Here is a 7,360-nt window from a genome sequence, read left to right as displayed (position 1 = left end):
TCTGCAAGATAGAAGAGCCACAAAATGGAAAGTACCTTTGTCCTTAAGTCACCACTAGGGGGAGACCCGCTAGATCCTCATCCAAATGAGATGTGAATGAGAAATAAACTTTTGTTGCTTTAAGCCCCTGAGATTTGGAAGTTCTTTGTTACAGCAGTTAACCCACCCTGACTATTACACCTAGGAGCCATCCTAGTCTCCTCCCTTTCCTGCACCACCCATATCCCATTCCTACCCCTACTAAACCATTCTCCAAACCAGTGATTTTTCTAAAGCACAAATCTGTTTGTTACCTGCCCTGTTTAAAATCCTCCAGGGTTCTCAAGTCTCTAAGAAAAAGTTGAAACTCCTCAGTGGACACTCAGACATTTTGCTAACAGCCCAAGGGACCTTCCTGGGTCCCTTTTCCAAAACTTCTCCTGATGGACCCTCCGGTCTAAACATTCTCTTGATACCTCTAACCAGACACATCACACAGTTTCATGCCTCTTGGTCTTTGCTCACACGGGTGCTACTCCCTGAGATGTCCTTCATGGCTCACGCTATGGCCTGGATCACTGTAGAGTCAGTGGTGTGGGTGTGTGACCAGGGTCGGCATTCACTGAGTGACCAGGATCTGGTCTCAGAATGTGACCAAGATCTAGGGTCAGTGCTCAGGTTGAAGCAAGGCTTGAGGTTCAGATTGTCAATTTTTCATTTTCTCAGAATATTTACCAACTGTTTCAGCTGATATTTTGAGCCATGGCATATTCAGGTGCCAGATAGAGTCCAAGATCTGGGATCGTAGGACTTCATATCAGATCTGAGCACTTTAGTCCCCTGCCTACCCCTGGAGCCCCAGGATCCCCTCCACCCTTGTCCAGCTATTCCATACCTTTAGATCCACACCACCCCACCCCGGCCCCCAAGCCTCGAATGCATTCGGTTTATTAGAAGGAGGGTGGAGAGTCTCAGTATCCAACAGCCACAAATGCTATTGTCTGTCTTCTTCTTTGCTCAGTCTGCAGGTCATTTAAGGATCATCAGAGATGACTTGTGCTCTAGTTCTTAAAATCAAACTTCTTTTGTCAAATCCAAGACCCAGAATTTATCCAAATTGTAGAAATCTGCTTTTACCAACCATCCACCAAAATATTTCCCATTCAGATCAACGACAGCTTTAATTGCCAATTCAACTCTTTCAGATGCTTTTTTTTTTTAAAGATGACCGGTAAGGGGATCTTAACCCTTGACTTGGTGTTGTCAGCACCACGCTCTCCCAGTGAGCTAACCGGCCATCCCTATATGGGATCCGAACCCGTGGCCTTGGTGTTATCAGCACCGCACTCTCCCGAGTGAGCCACAGGCCGGCCCTAACTCTTTCACATTCTAAAAACATTTGTACTGCTTCATCATGGGGCACTGAGGAATTTCAAATATCACACATTTTCCAGCTTTGCCCTATTTTTCACATTCTTCCTTGGTTTTGGCTTCCAAGTCTTCATCTACCTCACCTGCACCAACCATGTTCCCTAGCAGAGCCACTTTAGTAGGACGCAAGTAATTCAGTTAATGGATTCGAATCTGACTTCTTGGATGCCTCTTTCTCGGTGGTGTCACCCACAATGACCTTGTTGCCCAGCTTGCTGGTCTCCACTGATGAGGAGGTGCTCAGCTCCTGCTCATGCTTCCCAAGACCCTGGCTTTCCCGGAAGCCGTACTTCTACACGGTCTTACGTGCCACCATGCCACCCATGTTAGCAAGGACGGAGTTGCTAGCCCAGTTGGAGACCTTGGTCTATCCCCTTCCTCCTATGCTGAGGGAGGAATAGCAGCTTTGGAAGACTGTGATCGGGGTCTGGAGTCCTCTTCTTAAGGAAAATCTTGGAGTAGCTCTTTGTCTTTTTCCAAGAGAGAGGTGGGCGCAGCTGCACTGATGCTTCTTTTCTCCTCTCTCGCTCGAAACCTTCATCTTCATCAGAATCTGGATCCGGTCACCTTGAAGGCCAACTAGCTTCCTGTCTGTCTTTCTGCGTCTTCTCCCTTTTGTCTTTCCAGCTCCCACTGTCTCTGTCCTTCCTCTCTTTGGCGCTTCACCATTTTCTCATAATCATTAGAAAATGTAGGATCATATTTGTCCGTTAAGGGAATCAGAACTTGCCCTGCAGAAAACCCCCTGGGAGCAGGGTCCTTCGGCCTGACCACGACCTGTGGTGTGCCCACAATTTGCCGGTCGTCTGAGGAGCTGCCTCGCTTTAGGTCAACAACTGGGGCGAGGACAGTACTTTGTTTTGTCCTTTGGCTCTTCCCTTGAGTGAGAGCTGCCTTTTTCACCTGAAGCTGAGACTGAAGGATTTTGAAGTTCTTGGACCAGCATTCTGTTTTTGAGTCACTGGTCACCATTCCAGGTCATTGTACAGGGACATCTTTTCAATTTAATGTGGAACTGGGCCACACTCTGTGGAAACCCCCCGACGGCTGGAGACCACGGCAGTGCCCACTCTCGGCCAAGTCCGCAGGGCTCTCAGTGGGGCCCAGAATTCAAATTTAGAGCAGTTACTTCAGATTTGCTCCCTTCTGCATGGCCTTGTACACTCCGCTGTCATTTTACAGGTAAGAAACTGAGGCACAACGAGAGGAAAGGAATTGATCAGGGCCGTACAGATGAGGCTAGGATTCAAACAGTCCTCCTATTTGGAAGGCACAGAGAAGTACCTGGGGTGTTCTGAGGCTGACAGGTGGAGGCAATTGCCTCAGCAGCAGGAGTACATTGACTAGTGGAGGTATTAGAACATGGTTTGAATATATTTTGTATATGTCCTCAAATTTCATGTGTTGGAACCTTAATCCCCAATGCAAGGGTGTAGAGAGGTAGGACCTTTAAGAGGTGGTTAGGTTGCAAGGGCCCTACCCTCATGGTTGAATTAATGCTGTTATGCGGAAGTGGGTTCCTGGCCAAAAAAAAAAAAAAAAAAATTGAGTTCAGGTCCCTTCCTTTCTCTCTCTCTAGCTTGACCTCCCTTGCCCTTCCAACCTTCTGCCATGGGACAACACAGCAAGAAGCCCCTTGCAAGATGTGGGCCCCTTGACCTTGGACTTCCCAGCCTCCAGTGCTGGAAGAAATAAATCTCTGTTCTTTACAAATTACCCAGTTTCAAGTATTCTATTATAGCAACCCAAAACAGACTTAGACAGACACAGTTCCAGAAGCATTTTTCAGGAGATTGAGAGCCCATGCCTGCTTTGTCCACAGTGTTTATGTCTTTCGCAAGAACAGTGTGAAAGAAATACACAAAGAAATGTCTACAGATACAGGGCTCTGATCCAAGACTTCCACTTCTTCGTCATTGCTGTCGGCCTTCCTTTGGCCACAACTTGTTGGGGGACCTTTTATCAGATCCTTCCTTCTCTGGCCCACAGTTCCTTTATCTTCAAGTGTCAGGGTAGGTGAGGTGGTCTCTTCCACTGTTCCAAGGTGGACTTTGGAGACAGACAGCAGGACTGGATTCAAGCCACACCTCTGCCACCTACTTGCTGGTAGCCTTGGAAAAGTGGCTTAGCATCTGAGCCTCGGTTTCTTCATCTGTGAAATGAGGCTTAACTTACACAATGCCTGTCAAACATCTAGGTAGTGCTGACTCGCGGCAGGCTCTGTAATGAGAACATTCTTCTTGTTGTTATGACTGTTGTTAATAGTATTAATATTGGTATCAGTGTGAGGAGGGCATATTGCTTAAGCGTTTTCGACTCAGGCAGACCTGGGGTCAAATCTATCTCTGTCACATTCTAACCCTGTCTGGAGACCACCCCTCTCTGAGCTGTTCTTCAATAACAGAATGGGGATATCTGACTCAGAAGACAATGGCAGTATTAAGTAAGGTCATGAATGGGAATTGCTCAGTCCAATGCTTGGACTAAGAAAGGCTTTGTAAATGTTAACTATTATTATCTATGATTCTAAGAGTCTAATTTTAAGATTCAAAAAACTTATTGTAAGGTTCCTGGATTCAGTCTGTAATGGGAGTGCCTCTTGCAGCTTCTACCCTGCCAGGTGCAACAACTGTTCTGGGTGGGATCCCCACAAAGGAGGGTGCTACAGCCCCCTGCATGCTTGCCTGCAACAGTTGGCAAGACCAGAGCAGCCCTGTATTAGTCCGTTTCTGTTGCTTATAACAAAATACATGGAACTGGGCGATTTATAAAGAAAATGAAATTTACTGCTTACATTTTTTGAGGCTCGTAAGTCTCAGGTCCAAAGAACACATCTGGTAGTGGTGACAGTGACACAGGTGTCTCACATTGCAAGATGGTGGAAGCAGAGAGGCTAACTTCTTTATTCACTCTTTTTAAAGCCTCCAGACCATGAACACGACCACCGTTTTTAATCCATTCATTACAGCAGAGTCCTACAATCTAATCACCACTTCAAGGCCCCACCTTTCAATTACCATAATAGGATTTCCCAACCTCAACAAATATTTCAAATAATTGTGGAGGGGCCGGCCCGTGGCTCACTCGGGAGAGTACGGTGCTGATAACACCAAGGCCGTGGGTTCGGATCCCATATAGGGATGGCCGGTTAGCTCATTGGGTGAGCGTGGTGCTGACAACACCAAATCAAGGGTTAAGATCCCCTTACTGGTCATCTTTTAAAAAAAAAATAATAATAATAATTGTGGAGATTATAGAATGAAATATGTAAATTTTAATAAGTTTTACATCTCCAGTTTCTGTAAATATTAGAAGCCCTACTTTCTACAGAGTATTTTGTTATTCAACTGTTGTTCAGTTTATGTATCTGCTATTTGAACAAATAAATAATCCTTTGTATCATGGGAGCTCCAAATCTGAAAGGCACTCACATAGTGTTCACCTATTCCAAAGAAACTCACCCAATATTGCAATAGGTAGAGATATTGGTTTATCAGACTTATGGGAGGTGCCGATGGCAGCCAGTCAGCTAGAAATCCCCACCACTATGGGGTACATACAACAGTTATGTAGAGAACAGATCAAAGGAGAGGTGTAAATCATTTACATGCTTATGAGTAGACCCTCACCCAACTCAGAGTTCACAGGATATCTGGCTGAGTAGATAAATTAACCCCTCCTAGCACCGAAGTAGTTAACACCAGCATTCTAATTCCATTTATGTGCTAATTCATTTACTCAGCGCTCCAGCTTCCTACTGTCTTCCATTTGACTTAAAGGAGACCTGCCTTTTTTTGGGTAAACTACCTTGGCCAGTGATAGTTTCCTGGGGGTGGGGGGAATTCTGGTATGCACGGGGAGGGGGAAATAAGTCTATGCCCCACATTTACCTTACATCTTTGTTATATTAAAAAAATTAAAATCACAACCCAAATTTAAAATAAAATTTTAATGTAAAAAACAACAGTTACAGTGAGAATTAAGATTTGCGGGGAAAGGACTGGCCCGTGGCTCACTTGGGAGAGTGTGGTGCTAATAATACCAAGGCCACAGGGTTCGGATCCCTATATAGGGATGGCAAGTTAGCTCACTTGGGAGAGCGTGGTCCTGACAACACCAAGTCAATGGTTAAGATCCCCTTACCGGTCATCTTTAAAAAAAAAGATTTTGGGGGACATTCAACCCAAGGCACTCCACCCCTGGCCCCCCAAAACTCATGTCCTTTTCACGTACAAATGCGTTCATTTCATCCCCTAAGTCTTAACTTGTTGCAACTCAAAAGCCCAAAGTTCAAAGTCCTATCTGTGAAATCAAAAACAAGTTATCTATTGCCAAGATACAGTGGTGGGACAAACATAGGGTATGTGTTCCTCTTCAAAAAGGGAGAAATAGGCCAAAAGAAAGGGGTAACAGATCCCAAACAAGTCTGAAACACAGCAGGGCAGGCATTAAGTTTCAAAGCTGGCAAATCATGTACCTTGACTCCATGTTCGATGTCCTCCGCACACTGGTGCAGGGGCTGGGTCCCTAAGTCCTTGGGCAGCTCTGCTGCTATGGCTTTCATGATCTCAGGCCTCACATCCGCTCTCCCAGGCTATGGTTACATGCTGGTAGCTCCACAATTCTGGGGTGTCCATGGCAGTCCTGCTCCCACAGCTCCACTAGACATAGCACTGATGGGGTTTTTCTGCCATGTTTCTGCTAGGCATCATTCTAATGAAGGCTGTCTGCAGTGACTCCACCTCTGTGACAGATCTCTCCCTGGGCCCTCAGGCTTTTCCATACATCCTCTGAAATCTGGGGTGGAGGCTCTCAGGCCTTCACAGCTCTGGCATTCTTTGAGCCTGCAAACTTAACACCACAGGATGCCACCAAGGTTTCCAACTATATTTTCCAAAGCTGCAGGTCGAGCCACACCTGGGGCCAATTTAGCCATGGCTGGAGCAGCCAAAAGAGCTGGGGTGCTGATGTGGGGAGCAGCTTCACAAAGTGGCCTGGATGGCAAGCCTGTGGAGGGTGCCTCAGGGCCTATATGCTTCAGGGCTATCTCCCTAGCCCTCTGAGCCTGTAATGGAAGACCCAGCCTCCAAGATCTCTGAAATGCCTTCAGAGCCTTTCTCCTATTGTCTTGGCTATTAATTCGTGGCTGCCTCATAGCCATGCTAGTATCTTTAGCAACCAGTCCCTCTGTCGCACATTTTTCCTGCTCTCTGCTTGTCTACCACATGAACAGTCTGCAAATTTTCCAAGACTTTATGCTCTTCTTTCCTTTTAATTATACATTCTGGCTTTACCTCATGGCTTTGCCACCATATCACAGCATAGGCTGCTGCAGATAGCCATGCAGCTTCCTGAATGTTTTGCTGCTTAGAAATTTCTTCCATCAAATACCCTGGTTCACAACTCTTAAGTTCCATATTCCACAAAGTCCTAGGGCATGGACACAATGCAGCCAAATTCCTTGCCAGTTCACAGCAAGGGTGCTCTTTGCCACAGTTTCCAATAAGTTCCTTCTCACTTACATCTAAGACCTTTTCAGAATGGCCTTTACTGTCCATATGTCTATTATCATTCTGATTGCCACCATTTAACCAGTGTCTAAAAAGTTCCAAGCTTTCCCTGGTATTCTCGTCTTCCAAACTTCCACCAGCAGGTAGGCATTCTCTAGCCTGCTTCTCCAAATTCTCCCAGCCTCTCCTCAACACCTAGTCCCAAAGCCACTTTCCTATTTTTAAGTATTTGTTATAAGAAATACCCCACTTCTCTGGTACCAATTTTCTGTATTAGTCTGTTCCTGTGGCTTATAACAAACTACACAGAACTGAATGATTTATAAAGGAAATGAAATTTACTGCTTATAATTTCTGAGGCTCAGAAATTCAAAGTCCAAGGAAAACATTTGGTGGTGGTGACAGTGACCCAGGTGTCTCACATTGCAAGATGGTGAAAG

General features: G+C 45.7%; 1 pseudogene; it reads right to left on the bottom strand.

Moving 5' to 3' along the window:
* Positions 1-1,053: 1,053 nt before the first annotated feature.
* On the bottom strand, positions 1,054-2,405 carry LOC134389663 (splicing factor 45-like; annotated as a pseudogene).
* Between the last annotated feature and the right edge of the window lie 4,955 nt (positions 2,406-7,360).

Source organism: Cynocephalus volans, chromosome 10 (genome assembly GCF_027409185.1).
Source record: "Cynocephalus volans isolate mCynVol1 chromosome 10, mCynVol1.pri, whole genome shotgun sequence".
NCBI lineage: Eukaryota > Metazoa > Chordata > Mammalia > Dermoptera > Cynocephalidae > Cynocephalus > Cynocephalus volans.
The sequence above is the reverse complement of the archived record's forward strand: the minus strand, read 5'-3'. Positions and strand labels throughout refer to the sequence as shown.